Consider the following 18,734-nt stretch of genomic DNA (forward strand, 5'->3'; position numbering starts at 1 on the left):
CTTGTTACATTTCACATTGCGTCGTCTGGCTTCACTGTTTTAAAGAGTAACATATCTAACAATTAAGTTGACAGCAAATGTAGTCAATCAGTGATTTAAAATGTGTTTGTATTTTGTAAACTACAAATAAAATACAGTAGAAAATATAAGCCAATCTAGGTTGCTAAAACACTGCCTGCTATGCCACCATGCCTCTAAGAATAAACTGATTTCTTCTGGTCATACTGGCTGCTTATTGGATATAAAAATACACCCCAGGATCACAATTACGCTCACTTCTATGTAGTACCCACATATCAAATCCACCCACTGGTATGGTTTCTTTAGAAGTAGGAGAAAACCATAACCACTCACCAACTCTCACTCACTTTCTTAACCGCTTATCCAATCAGGGTCACGGGGGGTGCTGGAGACTATCCCAGCTTTTCAATGGGCGCAAGGCACACAGTAACACCCTGGATGGGGCGCCAGTCTTTTGTAGGGCAGACACACATACACACCCATTCACCTATAGGGCAATTCAGTGTCTAATTAACCTGACTGCATGTTCTTGCAGGAGGACATCACGGGGAGAACATGCAAACTCCACACAGAAAGGACCCGGACCACTCCGTCAACAGTGTTACCCACCGAGCCACCGGGGTTTGTATATACAGCAAAGAAAAAATATCCCAATGTCTCACCTGAAGGGAAACATGATGCCATTTTAAATACAGAGGGAAACGTCCTACTCATGGGTTCCAAACTATACCTATGTCTACACAGTTAATGAGCACAGTTAGTAAATAATGAATCATTAGCCCAGTATTTATATCATGTTATTCATTAAATCATTACCGTAATCCAAATTGTCTGTAACTATCCAACATCAGCTTTGTGTGTATGTGTGTGTGTGCGGTGTGTGTATGTGTGTGTGTGCGGTGTGTGTATGTGTGTTTGTGTGGTGTATGTATTCCCATAGAAATCTGTTAATGTAATTGCTGTAATAAAGCTGTCACAGGGGTATCAAGTGTGACTGCTGTGAGGAAACAGAGAGAGAGAGAGAGAGAGAGAGAGGTATGGCGAGAGTGGCACGATGAGATATAAAACCGTGTGTTCAGAAATCTGACTCACGTTGCCCGCAAAGCCTCTTTCGAAGAGCGAATGTGTCTAGGTCAGCACGGCAGAGTCAGAAACGAAGGACTAATTCTCTTTTAATTAGCAGAAACATAAGGAGCCAATGTGGTGTCACCTTGTCACTGTTGGGCTCGGTTCCAAACCCCAAATCACTCGAGGGGAGGGAGGCAGGTTAGGAGTTGAAGGGCTTTAGGGGTAATTGGGATTGAGTGGTAGGAGCAATTACAGAGCGTTTAGGGTAGATTACACTGCGGCAAAGGGAATTAAAGACACGCTAAATAATGCGTTTATCTTCCAAATTTGTGATTCCTTTCTAGTTAAAGTAAAATTGGTCTTCTTTTAAAAAGCTCCATGAGTTGTTGTGTAGAGATTAAACATGGAATAATCAATCACTTACCGAGTGTCGTTTCCACCAAGGTTTAAGAAACTTCTGAGAAGCTAAAAAGTAATAAACAGGTCCGGCATACAAAGTACGAAGTTCTTAAAAAATAAATTTATACTTCCTGGACACATTAAAAAAGTCTGTCACAGTTCCCAGAAGAGAGGTTCACAGTTCTACACAGTTCCTGATTGAAAACCCAGTCATTTCTGAATGAGACCTAAACAATTTCTAGAAAATAGATTCTCAGTCCCACACACAACGTCTTTAGAAGGAACTTCTAGTTCAGCACAGTTCCTGGACAAGACCTTTAAAGTCTCTAAACAAGAGCTTCATAATTGCTAGATGAGAAATAAACAATTCAAAATTGTTCTGGTTCAAAATCTACTTTTAATTGAGACCTTAAAATGTCCCTGAACATTAAACTTCACATTTACATTACAGAGATCAACATTTCATACTATACATTTCAAACACATCCGAAAAAATACCTGCACTGTTCCTGATCAGGGCGGCACGGTGGCTCGGTGGATAGCACTGTGGCCTCACAGCAAGAAGGTCCTGGATTCGATCCCCAGGCGGGGCGGTCCGGGTCCTTTCTGTGTGGAGTTTGCATGTTCTCCCCGTGTCTGCGTGGGTTTCCTCCGGGAGCTCCGGTTTCCTCCCACAGTCCAAAAACATGCAGTCAGGTTAATTGGAGACACCTATAGGTGAATGGGTGTGTGTATGTTTATGTTTGTCTGCCCTGCGATGGACTGGCGCACCGTCCAGGGTGTTAACTGTGTGCCTTGCGCCCATTGAAAAGCTGGGATAGGCTCCAGCACCCCCCTCCCCCTGCGATCTTGATCATGTTCCACACAGGTAGCAGGGCTGCTATTCAGAATCAAGGAACAATGAGAGGCAATTCATAACTTAATGTAAGAAACTCAAACCCTGGACCCCCGAGCAAACAGTTTCATAATGATGTCTCCATAGTCCAGAATAGAAATACCCCCATGTAGATTTAGACGTCATTAAACCTTCTAAAGCAAGAATGATGAAGTAGATCTTTATATTTCAGATCATCAAAATTTCATTGGGAAGTTATTTATATATTTTCTTTCTTGTAAACACCTTAAAAAGAACATCTAAAAAATGATGTACGTACATACACGTAAAGAATAGTACGTACGCTTCTGTAGTAGAGGAGTCTGATTCCATCATTAGTCTGTTCTGTTCTCCTCTCTGCACCCATGATGCACACAAACACATCCTGACATCATTTGCCTTTCATGCATGAATTAAATAAGACCTTCAATTCCACTCCGAAAGAGCAGCATCGGATTTATCCATGCATGCAAGGTATGGGAAGAGTTTGTTTTTTGACCACAAGATGTTCTGGTTATAAGAGGCACAATGTATAGGGTTAAAATGTACAGCTATAATGGGGTCAAGTAAAATAATCAGCATTCATTAAGGTTGATAAATAAGAGTTTAATTAAGAGTGTTGATAAATAGCTCCAAGCCCAGAATCAAAGTGACCTTGGTCAAACTGACTCGAAAAGCTAGTGCAGGGACTTACAGGACACTTGTGCTTTTGTCCACAGATATAGTATTTTTATATATAAAATAATTACTAACAGGGCAGATTTACAAATATAGCACTACTGGACATCGGCTCCCAACATGTTGTTTTATGACGGACATTCCTCACCTACAATTCCCATGACGCCAAGTGCTTTTAGAATAGAATAGGATGTCATTTTTTTGTCATATATACATATGCAGTCGTACACTCACTCACTTTCTTTACCGCTTATCCAATTAGGGTCGCAAAGCACACAGTAACACCCTGGATGAGGCGCCAGTCCATGGCAGGGCAGACACACACATACACACACACACACCCATTCATCTATAGGGCAATTCAGTGTCTCCAATTAACCTGACTGCATGTTTTTTGGACTGTGGGAGGAAACCGGAGCTCCCGGAGGAAACCCACGCAGACACGGGGAGAACATGCAAACTCCACACAGAAAGGACCCGGACTGCCCCGCCCGGGGATCGAACCCAGGACCTTCTTGCTGTGAGGTGACAGTGCTACCCACCGAGCCAACGCGTCGCCCTACAGTTGTACAGTACAATGAAATTCTTTCTTTGCATATCCAAGCTTATTTGGAAGCTGGGGCCAGAGCTCAGGGTCAGGGCCATTGTACGGCGCCCCTAGACAGTTTTTAAGGGCTGCATGGCAGAGCTGGAATTTCAGTTGATAGTTTAAAGCCCTACACACTAGGCCACCACTGTCCCTAAGCAGATCCAGCAAGCCCTGTCCATTCTGTGTATGTTATAACTACATTAGATATTCTCAAGGGCCACAGAGTCACTTCTCTTCCAGGCATAAATTTCATTAATGTGATTTACAGGAAAAAAGGGCATGTAAGGGACATGTGTGAAGGAAAAGAGAGATAACGAAAAAGTGAAGTGATGGAGGCCAGTAAAAAGTTTGTCATAAAGATGGTAAGGTCATGAGAAGGTGACGTATATGAGGCTGGTGTAATATGATTTCCGTTCTAAATTAACAGCCAACCAAAGTGTCTCACAGCTAATGCCGCTGCAGTTAATTGAGATGCCAACGTCAGAGAGAGAACAGGAAGATGATAATTGTATTTCTAAATGGAAGTATGAATTAAAGCAGGAGGATCAAGGAATATCTTAGAGATATTGTTCAAGGTTCATTAAATAAAATTTAATTCTGCTTGATCCCTGCTGATGTTTCTTACAGACACGTTATTATTATTATTATTTTTGTTTATCCATTTTCTCCCCTTTCCTCCTGACTTTTTAGCGCGTCCAATTGCCCGATTGCATCATGCTTCCTCTCCACCAATGCTGATCCCCCTCTGACTGAGGTGATTGAAGCTATCCCACGCCCCCTCCGACACGTGGGCTGCGGCCGTATAAATTTTTTCACCTACACTAGGCGAGTGCTAATGCGGATCCGCCCTGTGTACGGAGAGACACACCCTGATCAGCGCACTCCTTCCCCGCTCCTGTGCGGGCGCCATCAATCATCTGTTACGAGGAGTCCCTATCCGGCTTTAATATCCCACCCCTATATGAACAACAGGCCAATCATCATGGATGGCAGAGCTGAGATTCGATATAATGTATTCGAGATCCCAGCTCTGGTGTGCTAGCGTGTGTTTTACCACTGCGCCACATGAGCGGCCACAGACGTGTATTTTTACACAAAACCCAGAGGAAACCAGAACTCCCTGTCTGCGTAGAAAGTGTGAGAACATGCAAACTTCACACAAAAAGGACCCGAACCGCTCCACCTGGGAATCAACTCCAGGACCTTCTTGCTGTTTGTTGTTTGTCCTGACAATGCAGTGTAAATTGTGGTCACTTATAGAGCAAAGTGTGTCCCTTTTCAATTTTCAATTCAGATTTTAACAGGTGAACTCTGTTTACGTTCAAGACACGTTTTAAAAGTAATTACAGCAAACAAAATGTACCTGACTGCAGTTTAAAGTCACACAGCAAATGGTTCTAATACTTTTGTGACTACGAAGTTTTAGTTTTGGATTCTTGATTAACTACAAAAAAAATATATATATATAATTATAATGGGTCATTAAAAAAAGTGTAGATTGATGTGTAAAACATGTCAGTTATATTCATTCCAAATTAAATACAACATGATAAAGTGTGCAAAAATGCACTGTATATACAAATAATTACATTTTACTTGCAAAAACGTAGCAATTAAAAGCTTGTAGTTTTTTTTTTTTGGACATCTCACTGTGACAATATTTTACAACACGTGTGCTTCCTGCTTCAACACTGCTGCAGTACAGTATTTTTCATGTCATAATCATGCCAGTCTAATAGATTGTGATAGTATTTAATCTTTAATGTACATGACCTGAAGAGGAACATTACGGGTGTGCATACTGTGTAGCTTTTGCGTCTGTAGATAAATCAAAGAGTAGCAGCACATTGTGGTGCATTCGCCTGAAGGTGTACACATACGTATATTACTACATTAAATACTATATTACCTAAAAACATAACCCATAATCTGCTCTTTTGTCTGCAGTGCTAATAAAACGGCAATTAATCGGGCTAGTAAACAACCTGACTACACATCTATCCTGCATAAAAACAAGAGAAACTATTTTAGAGATCTTTACCCTGGACGCAGCTTTTCCAGTAAACTAAACAATGGTTTCATGTGGACAAATGCCACAATATTCCTTGGACACACATTGAATGTTATTGCACCAATACAGAGGACAAATGGCTGTTATCCTTCTGCACACACACACACACAAACATGTACGAAGAGGAAACAGCCCAAGGGGGGACAGAAAGCAGGTTGGCGGCAATTAAGCAAATGATTCGGCAGCGTCCCGCATCTCAAGCAGATTTGCTCTAATCCTGCACAATTAGAGTGGAAAATGAGCCTTGATATGGCCAGTCACACACAAATACACACACACACACACATAAACACACACACACACACACACACACTTGCTTGCCTTGCATTCTCTGGTCCCAGTGACCTTGTGACCTTGAAATAAACTGTGATGAATATTTAGCTGACTCCAGTTTATCAGGGTGTCAGGAATATTTAGGTGGTGCTGCTAGTGTGTGTGTGTTTGTGTGTGTGTGTGTGTGTGTGTGGCACAGGAGGATAAACGGGTCTACAGATTTCCCCAATACAAGGCAGATTAGAGCTGCAGTTGTCTCGTCTTGCCCACTGACATTGCCAGTGTTTCTGGGGTAGACTTTGGACCCACTGCAACCATGGTCAGGATAAAGCAGTTCTTTCATTTCGTTTCCATTTGCCCTTGATGGATGGACGGCGACCACTTCACTTCTCTCTCAGAATACTTACACATTTATTAGGACTTAAATGATCAAATATCCTGTCCCACCCGCCCCTCTCACATCAGCCTGGGAGAAGGAACGCTGCATTTTGGCGGGAGGTATTAACGTGTTTTTACTGAAGGATGGTGGAGATGGGACGAGGCGGGTACCGACTCCATCACCACGGGTCTGTGATGGACTGCAGGTTGAGGGACATTAAAACAGAGGGATGAAGGTAATAGTGATGAGGACGATGATGGTGGTGATATGGGGACTGAGTGCAGACGGGGCCCGAGGTTAATCTCCTGCCTTCCTATAATGGTCGTGCAGATCTGTAGCTAATGGAGAACGGATAAAAAAAAGAGTAGGTACGTACGGGTGGCTCACATAGCTCATCTAGTTCTCTTCCTCCGTTTTATTTCTCTTATTCTTTTCCTCTCGCCCTGTAGAAGTTAGTCACTACACTATACTTTACATACACTTGTAAGGACAACTGTTCCCTTTCTTAAGGGATGATTAAAAGTCAAAAAAACTGATTGTAGTATTTGTAACTTAGACCCACTGAACAGGTCTGGAATGAACTGAAACATGAACTGAGGCTTTCATGTCTTATATAACAACATACACCAATCAGGGAGGGCTTTGTGCAAGACTGTAGAGTATGTACTGTATGTGGAAAACAATGCAAAAGACGTCAAACGGTACCCACGGACTGGATTGAAGAAGGTTTATTAAAACACAATTGTGGGTTCTTACAGCAGATGTAAACTGAAGAACAATGAGCAGAACTGTGGGCCTCCTTTTATACTACTCTAGTCACATCACTGTTTTAACACTTGGGTGTTGGACTTAGAAACCTCCATTCTGTGATAACGGTCACCCCTTATCTGCTTACAACATTTTACAACAACCTATCTAGACTACCAGTCACACCTCAAGCACAATATAACTGAGGATTTCATGCACAAAACAGCATAATAATACTTCAATAATTTCATTTTTCATAACAGAGCATTTACTGTATGAGGTTAGGGACCAGTGCTGGTCAATTAATGCTCCAGTGGATCCCAAAGATGTTTAGTGGGGTCGAGTTCCTCCAGATCTAAACTCATTGAAGCACCACAGTCATGGAAACAGTCGTACTGGTACAGGAAAGGTCCATCCCACACCTGTTAGCAATGGGTGTGGCTAAAACACCTGAGTCCATGTCATTCAGTAGTAATAGTTTTTTAATAGTACAGGCTGGAGGTCTGACCAACAATACAGACTCGCATTGCTGTGGAAAATCCCACAAAGTGACCCTTTGACACACGAACAGTAGTCCACAGATGATTGATACACCTGGACATGTCCAAGCCCAGTCGTCTTTGCTCCAAAACCTCAACCGTGGCCTGGAAACTAAACTTGCACCTTTCTGGTCTCCCGTTTAACTTCCAAACTGCTGAGCTGGCACCGCTTATAAATCTTTATGCTAATTTGGGCAGTAATTCTGTGACAGATCTGTCCTGATGCTAATAAATGTATTAATATGTGTGTGAGGAGATTTGAATAGTATCTCAGGTCAGCACATGAGGTCAGCAAAAAGCTGGCACGGGGGGCAACGGGTCAGATTTGAGTCAGCAAAGCGTCTATAAGGATTATGCCCACGAATACTAATGCACACGCATCGTTACAGCCTCGATTATCTGTGCTGTTCTGTTTGTAAGAGTGAAATATACGGTGCTGGTGCTTTTTTTATTCAGTTAAAATAAAAGAGTGTTTATGAGGTCTGAGAGAAGGCCTGAGTCACGGTTAACATTCCAATTCATCCCAAAGGTGCAGGCTACTGGAGTTTATCCACGCCAAACTTTTCAAGCAACATCATTATGGACTGTTTTCTGTCAACAATAGGATACAGACATGCTGGAACAGGGAAGGACCTTCATCAAACTCCTGTCACAAACTTAGAAGCATATAATTTATTTAATTTTATTTTTATTTTTGCTATTCTATTAATTCACCACTGCTGGGGACCAAGAAGGTTAATTTAAAAAAAAATGTTCTGCCTCACGCTCCCTCCGACATGTGCGCAGTCCACAACCCGTTCTTATTCGCCCATACCTTAGGTAGGGAGCCAAACTGAGAGCCACGCCCTGATCTCCGGGCTCCTCCACTTCCTATACAGGCGCCTCGGGCTACCAACCAGGGTCATCACATGTGTCGCAGATCCCACCCAATTTTCGGTCTGGTCTTTTCCCACCCGACAGACTTAATGGCCAATTCTGCCCGCTAGGGGGGCACCTGGGCGCCTAGATAATTAATTATATATACCTGCTAGCAATGGGTGTGGCTAAAACACCTGATATCTATAATTGTGTGAATGTTTACATACCTCGACTTCATAGTGAACAACTGGACACTGAAATGTCTCGATTTGTCCTAATTTGTCTTATTTATCCACCCTGAACCCAAACCAGAAATCCTCTGTGACACCTCCCTCTAACTTTTGTGAGGATACACAGTTATTAGGAAGTCTGGCCTTTATCAAAGTCAGCGGTTGCCCTTTTCTCCATCAGCTGCCATATAAGCTCGCCACTTCTATCTGCTGACGGTGTGTGTGTGTACAAATCACGAGTTGCTTGAATTACGGCAAGCTGACACACTCCTCAGAACAGCCATTACGCACACAGGCAATTGTTTCATCCGCCGATGCAGAGAGGCCGTGTCTTGTTAACCTTTGCTGTCACTCGGACCGGGCGAGCATTTCTATGCCAGCGTCACGTCTCTCTCAGCCGGAAACCAATCAGATGCTTGCACATGCTTAGGATTGCTTGTGTTCCAGCGGTGCCAAATCAAATCAGTGTAGTAACACCACTCACACCACACTACAGTTCCCGCTCAGGCCTGTACACACTCGTACTCATGTGTACAAGCTTGCAATTGGAAAACTTACATCAAATTTTGTGGACGCAGAGGGAGGGGGGGTCAAAACACGGACAAATATTTTCATCGTTGAGCTAGAACATGAAGCCTCGCACCATCGCTGGATGTTCTAGGTTTACATTCAACCATTAAGGTAGCTGTGCTGTGTATTGTAGCTTCCATTTATTCTATCATTCAGTTTATGAGTGTAATTTAATGACTGACGTAAAATGTGGCTGTCTGAGATCTATGAAATTAAGCACATTTTCTTGTGAATTTAGTAGGGCCCTAATTATTAGGTTTTGCACAAATTTGTGGGGTCCAAAGGCTTGAGTACAGAGCAACACAAAATTTCCAAATTTGGATACTACAAAAAGGGGAAAAAATACACAAACCACAGGGCTTAAGTCAGGGATGTTCAAATTTGGTATTTTTGAAATAAAATTAAACTTGTGCCGCTATTAAACAGTTTTAGAAAAAAAGCTTGAACTGTTTAAACTCGGGGTGTCGCTATTGCATAAAGCAAATCTAAAACGCTCCCCGTCCTCTTTCCCCCGACTCAAAACATTAACGTTACACCTACATGAATGTTCCCGAGGTTTTGGATAAACAAAGCGGCTCCAAAGACACATGTTCTCCTCGTGTCCGTGTGGGTTTCCTCCGGGAGCTCCGGTTTCCTCCCACAGTCCAAAAACATGCAAGTGAGGTGAATTGGAGATACTAGATTGTCCAGGACTGTGTTTGATATAACCTTGTGAACTGATGAATCTTGTGTAATGAGTAACTACCGTTCCTGTCATGAATGTAACCAAAGTGTAAAACATGACGTTAAAATCCTAATAAACAAACAAACAAACAAACACGACACTGTCGACGAAAGATCATTAATCACTCAAATAAAACGGAAATGTAATTGTTATCAATCATGTAGGTCTGTTATATTTGTATTTATTTTATTACAAAAGAGTCTGTGTCCTGTGTTTGCATATTTTTTACTCCATCTGGCCCCAAGACAAGAAAAGTGTGGACACCCCTGGCTTAAGTAAATAAATAAAAGATTTAATGGACATTAAGGGAACGTTACATAATGCTATTCCACCACACGCCTCACGGCTGGGCCTCCTGCCGGCTCCGATAATTTTTCTAAATAGAGGTAATCTGTAATATTTGCAAAGCCCAGAAGATGTTTTCAGGCCATCTGTGCTGTCAATGATTCAAGCTTGTCCACCGCATACAAACACAAGATGGGTTCGACCAAAGCGCTAATCCATTCAGAATGTTCGGAGGAGTCTGAAATGCCTCTTAACGCCAATCTGATCCGTCCAGAGATCTATTACTACTTTATGACTGAACAGTTACTGCGTATACAGTGCGTGAGCTGATGCCTACTACTCCCTTGAATCGAATAATTATACGAACATCCAGAAACAAATGCTTCTCATAATTAGTATGTTTCTGTGAAGCAGCTGGGCTGAGACGTGAAACACCAGACCAAGCGGAGCTTTGCTAATAGTTCGTAATGATGTGGAAACGTCAGTCAGCGCAGCATCTAAACAGCTCTATTGTGTGATCATGAAGAAACACCTGACAGCTGAGGGTTCGAGTAATAGTTCAGGAAAATATTACATTTACATACATTTCCACTTAGCATTAATTAAGTCGGTCAGTGAGGACGTGTCCTGGTTTGTTTTTGGCTCTGGAGCTACAGATTTAATGCAGTTAACAAGATTGATGCTTATAGCCAGGGATGTTGGAACCAATATTTAATAATTAGTAAGAATGCCCACATACTTATGGCAAGATACACCAATCAGGCATAAGATTATGACCACCTTCCTAATATTGTGTTGATCCCCCTTTTGCTGCCAAAACAGCCCTGCAACTGTGATGCTCTGTGTATTCTGACACCTTTCTATCAGATCCAGCATTAACTTCTTCAGCAGTTTGAGCTACAGTAGCTCGTCTGTTGGATCGGACCACATGGGCCAGCCTTCGCTCCCCACATGCATCAATGAGCCTTGGCCACCCATGATCCTGTCGCCGGTTTACTGCTGTTCCTTCCTTAGACCACTTTTGATAGATACTGACCACTGCAGACCGGGAACACCCCACAAGAGCTGCAGTTTTGGAGATGCTCTGACCCAGTCGTCTAGCCATCACAATTTGGCCCTCGTCAAACTCACTCAAATCCTCACGCTCGTCCATTTTTCCTGCTTCTAACATCAACTTTGAGGATAAAATGTTCACTTGCTGCCTAATATATCCCCCCCACTAACAGGTGCCGTGATGAAGAGATGATCAGTGTTATTCACTTCACCTGTCAGTGGTCATAATGTTATGCCTAGTCGGTGTAAGTGTACTTATTCGGTACTTTGTGTGTGTGTGTGTGTGTTGGGGGGTTGCGTTTCATTTGGAATTTAATCCATTGCTTATAACCTGTCATGTACTTGTTGCACCGCAGGCTGCGTTCATTGTGTGACTGAGTGCTGTGTGTACAAATCCATAAATAATGTTGTGGGTTAAAGAGTGTGAGGCTTAATGCATGGTGACTGTGTGTGTGTGTGATGTTGGGGTGCCACTATTCCTGTTGTGTCCTTGGTCCTGGTACTCAGTGTGCATTATTCATCCACATGACTACACAACACATGCGAACACAGTCCCTCTGTAAGGGCATGAAGAGAGGATCAGCTGTGTGTGTGTGTGTGTGTGGGTGTGTGTGTGTGTGTGTGTGTGGGTGTGTGTATTCTCTGTGGTGATTTTGCTATTATATATGTGCACAAGTGCCCAGGGCATTATCCATCCATCAGAGGAGAGCAGAAAACGCTACAGGCACAATCCGGTCTGCAGTATCCTCACCTTCTGCTCAGCAGCCGCGGTGAGATTAGATGCCCACATGTTGCTAGCGTTAGGTTAGCTGTATATCATGCGTGAAGTGCAGCCTCGTTTTCTTCAGAGAAATGAGGAACCAGGAGCAGATGGAGAGCTCAGCACCACCTCCAGTTAGGACTGTATTTCAAACACTGGTATCAATCTGTTATAAAGCTGGGAACTCTAATAATTTTATAATTAAACTGGTAAAGTCAATATTGAATCATTTTATTTATACTTCAAGTGCACAAAAATCTGCAGTAAATCCAGACAATAATCACACTTTTCAATCAATGTGTAGGATAAAAATAGACCCGAACCATGAAAAATAAAAGCAAGAAACAGTAACATAAGCTCTGCCAGAAAGGCTATATCAGACATGACATTAAAACCACCTCCTTGTTTCTACACTCACTGTTCATTTTATCAGCTCCACTTACCATATAGAAGCTTTTTGTAGTTCTACAATTACTGACTGTAGTCCATCTGTTTCTCTATATGCTTTGTTAGCCCCCTTTGCTGTTCTACAATGGTCAGGCTCTTCAAAGGGCCAGCAGCTCCCTGTGGGCAGCGTCTTGTGACCACTAAAGAAGGTCCAGAAGATGACCAACTCAAACAGCAGCAATAGATGAGCGATCATCTCTGACTTTACATCTACAAGGTGGACCAACTAGGTAGGAGTGTCTAATAAAGTGGACAGTGAGTGGACACGGTATTTAACAACTCCAGCAGCGCTGCTGTGTCTGATCCACTCATACCAGCACAACACACACTAACACACCACCACCATGTCAGTGTCACTGCAGTGCTGAGAATGATCCATCACCTAAATAATACCTGCTCTGTGGTGGTCCTGTGGGGGTCCTGAACATCAAAGGACAGGGTGAAAGCAGGCTTAAAAAGTATGTAGAGAAATAGATGAACTACAGTCAGTAATTGTAGAACTACAAAGTCCTTCTATATGGTAAGTGAAGCTGATAAAATAGACTGAGAGTAGAAACAAGGGGGTGGTTTTAATGTTATGGCTGATCAGTAAAACTAAGTTAAACTACTCTTCCTAAGAATTCTTAGTAATTAGCTACACTACATGTAACTTAATTATACTAAAGGTTTTATATACTTGTTAGCACAGGGTGTGGCTTGAGGACAAAACTCAATACTTAAGAGGGGAATCCACGTACCCATGGCCTTACAGTGAACCTTGTACACTAGGAAATGAAAAACGGCAAACACCTTAGTACTACACCAATCCACATTAGAGTCTAAACAAATACAACATATCACAGCATGTCGATCCAGTGTGTTACTGCTGGAACTTAAAGTAAAATCAGAGATCAGATGGAGTCTCTGGTGGGTGTTTAAGAGGGCAGCTTCAGGGCTGAGTGTTTATCTTTCTACCCTGTGGGAATCACACTTCAGAAACAAAGAGCCGGAGGAACCTGCGGTCCTGCTGCTGTTGGTTTAACCTGTTCTCAGGTTCTCAGATACGAGCTGAATGTATAAGGTGTGTTTCAGACGAGTGTGTACCCTGTCAGTGTAAAGCAGTAATTTGGATGTCCAGGATCCACTGCGGCCTGGTGGACAGATATCAGGACGGGTGAACAGTGGGCAAAGAAAAACGTCTGTTAAGAAAAGAACGTAATTAAAAATAAATAACAACACAGTGTGAGGGGATTAAGAGCATACGGCTTGCGTTTAAGGAGGATTAAATCCTGATAAATACCTAAATCCATCAAACTAATCTCAAAGGCAATTCCGAGGCTTTGTGAGGGGTTATATTGGATTTTAATGCAAATATAAACAGTTTTGAGTGTTAAATCCTTCTCTATTCGTGAATATAACGTAAGCCTATATTGTTATTCTTTTAATCCAACAAGCATTCATTTATTTAATAGTAATATGTGCTTTATTCATACTAGTAATAAGACATATTAATGGGTTTAATTCTAAGCTTGTTTGGGAAAAAGGTACATACCAAGTCCATCTTAACCCCAGCTTAACTGTGCAACTCTTTAACATCGAGTCTAGAGTAGTGGTGGCTTATTGGTTAAGGTACTAGACAATTGATTAAGTAAGGCCCTTAAACCTTAGTTGTTTGAATTGAATTCTGTATTTATTTGGAAACGAAGCATCTACCGAATGCATCCATGTAAAATTTTAAATGTGCAGATAATCTTACCAAATGGATTAATTAAAGATGTAAATATTTATTCTAATAATACAGTGGTACCTTGTGGGTGTGTTCGAAAACCGAACGCACTACTTAGACAGCGATAACATCGGGGTTTGCTTACTAAGCTAACACAGTTAACATCATGCCATTCAAACCAATGGGATGAGGTGGCACGACACACTAGCATGTCAACTAACATCTCCCTCCGTGTACCGAAAACGGTTAAACTGTCCCTGACAAGCCCAAACTTGCAAATAAATCACACTTGTACACGTTTATACAAATTAAAAATCAATAATAATTTATTTACGTTTGAAAATAACCGTTTCTTCGCACCGTCCGCCATATTTTATTTTTTTGTGAGCAAATTTGTGCCGCACTGAACGCTGGGATTGCCTTCACCACTAAGGCAGCATCAGATGCTCACTCGTTCTTGAGTCAAAATAGCATTGAAATGTTAAGATAACCAACTAGACAGCATATTAAGGCATATAGGATTTCGAACAGCCTCCTTCTCAGGAGCGTGCCTAGCATGACATAAAAATGCTGCCTATGTAGAGAGCGCTCTAGCTTTTTGAACACACCTTGTCCTCTACACTCAAAATCTTTGAAACTCAACACCCTTCGTCGAGAAACTTGTACCCTTAAACTCAACACTTTCCTTAAACTCACTTTCCTTAAACTGCTCATAAGTTCTCTCCACTAATGAAATTTCTCACTCGTTTTAATTCAATAAGTCACGTTAAGCTTTGTGCACCGCCACACTCCATAGAAATTAGTGGTACAGCCAGCTAAAAAGCTATTTTGCCGCTTCTCATGTGAATGCGCCGATCAAGCATCTCCACGATTAAGAAGCATAAGGAAACAATAAAGAAGTAAAGCTAAAGTGCAGCTTTTTATTGTATTTAACTATTTTAATTTTATTTTAGTGTTTTTATACTATATTTGTGTTATTTTCAGTGTATAAGAGTAAAAAAAAAAACAATTATTTTACATGAGCCTAAAATATATTCAGTGGAACACATTAACATCCTTATAGGAAAAAATACCTTGAAACTCAACGCCACTCACAGAACCAGCTGACGTCGAGTTTCAAGGTACTGCTGTAATTGTTTATTTATTATACAATTTATTATAATATAATTAATGCATTGTTTATTTAGCTGATGCTTGGTATTTGATAGATTGGTGCCCTGTTATTAGCCATGATTTTTGCCTGGTGTTTTCACATTAACATGTTTTTTACACCTGCCAGCCATTAGTAAATCCACACATTTGTCTATTTCTCTCTCTCTCTCTCTGTTCTCTGGATAAAAATAAAGTCTTACACCTAACGCTAACCGAGACAGAGAGACAGAGAGAGAAAGTTGGATTCTGTTGTGACTGTATCTGTGAGTGTTTCTGGCTGGCTCGGTGATTCAGGGTTACTGTCAAGCCTGGGTGACAGAAAGGAGACAAAAATAAAGGTGTGTGTGTGTGTGTGTTGTTGTGGTATGTGTGAGAATGCTGATGGTACAATGAACTAGGAAAAACATCAGCAGAAAGTCTGACAGTAATGAACTCAAAAAGGAAGGTCAAAAATGTGTAGTAGAAATGTGTAGTAGAAATGTGTAGTCCTCAGACGTTGTGCTAAAACTCAACAGCTATGGGCTTCTCCAAGCAGCTGAATAAAGATTTGATAATAAAGCTAAACAAAGCCTCGAATAATACTTTAAAAAGGAGAATTACAATTTAAACGTGAGAAAATATCATTAAGAATTATTAGGTAAAGTGAATAGGGAAAAACAAGGCCAGAAAGAAAAAGCTAAACCTCTTAATGACAGTAAAGGACCTGCAGGAAGGATTAGCTCATTAAACACAATAGGAAATAATAATAATAATAATAATAATAATAATAATATACTTTCAATAAAGAAGCAGTAAACATAAAAACAAAGCCCATATGTTGACTTAACAAGTCACCTTTATTAATTAAATTATTCATTTCAAAAGATAAATCAATATTGACAAACATAAGCATAGATTTCATTTCATTTACACATTTTCCATTCGCGTATCTGCTCTGTATAAGTACCGATTCATCCCACAATCTCATTGGCTGATTAGAACGTTGCAGATTGGCACCAGTGTATTTATGGAGTCTGTGATGGGAGGAATGAACGCTTGCCTGGACACACACACACACACACACACACAGTGACATAATTTGAACAGATCAGCTTCACTGGGCAGCGTACTGTCATCCTGTCATGTCACATCAGTGTCCTATCTATAAGTGACCAGTGGGGACGCCACAAGGGGGTTTAATGTACCTCCTTCTGCTTCCTCCAGCTTCCTGTGTTTGTTTTGTGTATTGTGCAGAGTTCAGAGATTATAAGGTGCAATTTTATGGGTACGTGTAACAAGTAAAAGCAATCCAGATGTGAAACGCTGACTAAACAAACACAGCAGTGTGCTGGGTAAATAGCGGGTTGGTTTATGGGTCAACAAAAGATAATACATGACTGACCAAGAGAAATACCAAGGTAAATTATTTAAACAATTGATATAGTCAATAAATACAGCTTATTTTGGAAGATAAATATGCATTGTTCCGGTAGATAAATGCAAGAATAGTAATTTTTATTCTGTCGGGGTCAATCAATTGATGAAATAAAATAAAATAGAAATTAAAACTTTAATTTCTATTTAAAAATAGAAATAGAAATAGAAATAGGGTGTTTTTAAGTACTTACCATACGCAGAGGAACTAATCCTGTATTTGATTGATTAAAATATGAAAGTGCTGTTGGTAAAGGAAATTGTTCTGAGGAATCATTAGAAAAATGAATCAGGATTAAATCACTATGAAAATAACTTTATAAAAAAAAATACACTTCTGATGAATCATATGAAAGTAAATTTTTATTGTATAGGGGATTGTTATATGCTACGGTATGTATACTGAGTCTTTGATTTCTAGAAGACTTAAACATGGTGCCAATGCCAGTAAAACTAACCTGGTATTTCAGAGCTTGAGTATAAAAATGGCTTTATTTAATGATCTATATTATTTAGCTATCGGGCTTTATTACAGTCTAACTTCATTAGCATTGTCGTCTTTGCACAAAGCCAAATAATATACTGTAAATTTATAACTAAACAAGCTTTGGTTGATGATGGACAGGCAAAGGAATGGAAATGTTGTTTACATGTTTGGCCGAGATATGACTTTAATACATAAACATAACCTGAAGCACCTACTAATGTGGGTACACAGCACTGGAAATGACACACCCATTTTTTACTTGCTTAAAACCTGTAAAATCTGCTAAAAGTGAATTATTTAGGCCCTGACCCAGACCACAAAGCCTTGTTTACATGGATGTTGTTGACATCTGTCAAAAATGCACCGCCACTATCGATTTTAGTGTAACGATGTGTCAGTGGATCACAGCTCTGAAAAATTCACCTTGATTAGAAGTGACGCTCTGTCATCTATTTAAAAGAGCTAACACTTTTCAGGGCTTGCACCCCGGCGTAATCGTGCATCAACTAATGAGATAGTTAGCTCCATTTAGTTACAAATCGCTCTGACCCAAAAATCTGTTTTGACACTAAAAAAAACTGCTCTATCACATAAATCTGAGATTAAAATAATATAACAGGTTAATAACTGTTTTTATTTCCTGGTGCATTTATGTTTGATTTAATCTGCATTTTGTTTTTAATTCTCAAATCCAGTTTACAGGAAATTCTGGCTGTGTTTCAATCCACATTATTCTGGAATGAGCACATAAGAAATTACTACAGCACTATTAGTGCCATTACTATGTAGTATGTACTATTAAGTATGTAGTATATACTATGAGGTATGTACTATTTAGTATACACTACGTGGTATGTACTATGTGGTATGGGCAAGCCGTAGCCTAGTGGTTAAGGCACAGGACTAGTAATCCAAAGGTTGCTGGTTCAAGCCCCACCACTGCTAGGTTGCTGCTGTTGGGCCCTTGAGCAAGGCCCAAGGCCCTTGGCCCTTAACCCTCAGTTGCTCAGACTGTAATGTAATTCGCTTTGGATAAAGGCGTCTGCTAAATGCTGAAAATGTAAATGTAAAATGTAAATGGTATGTGCTATGTTGTATATACTATGAGGTATGTACTATGTAGTATGTACTATGTGGTATGTACTATGTAGTATGTACTATGTACTACATGGTATGTACTATGTGGTATGTACTACATGGTATGTACTATGTAATATGTAGTATGCACTAAGTGGTATGTACTGTCATATGTACTATGTATTATGTGGTTGAAGTTGTGAGTTTCCAGTTTAACATACTGACCAGAAATATGAAGCATTTTTTTGACAGACACCAAGAACATCCATGTAAACGCACCCTAAACCTTTATTACATTTAGTTGGACAAATTGGCCAGTGCATATTCTTAGTCAT

Source organism: Trichomycterus rosablanca, chromosome 22 (assembly GCF_030014385.1).
Source record: "Trichomycterus rosablanca isolate fTriRos1 chromosome 22, fTriRos1.hap1, whole genome shotgun sequence".
Classification (NCBI taxonomy): domain Eukaryota; kingdom Metazoa; phylum Chordata; class Actinopteri; order Siluriformes; family Trichomycteridae; genus Trichomycterus; species Trichomycterus rosablanca.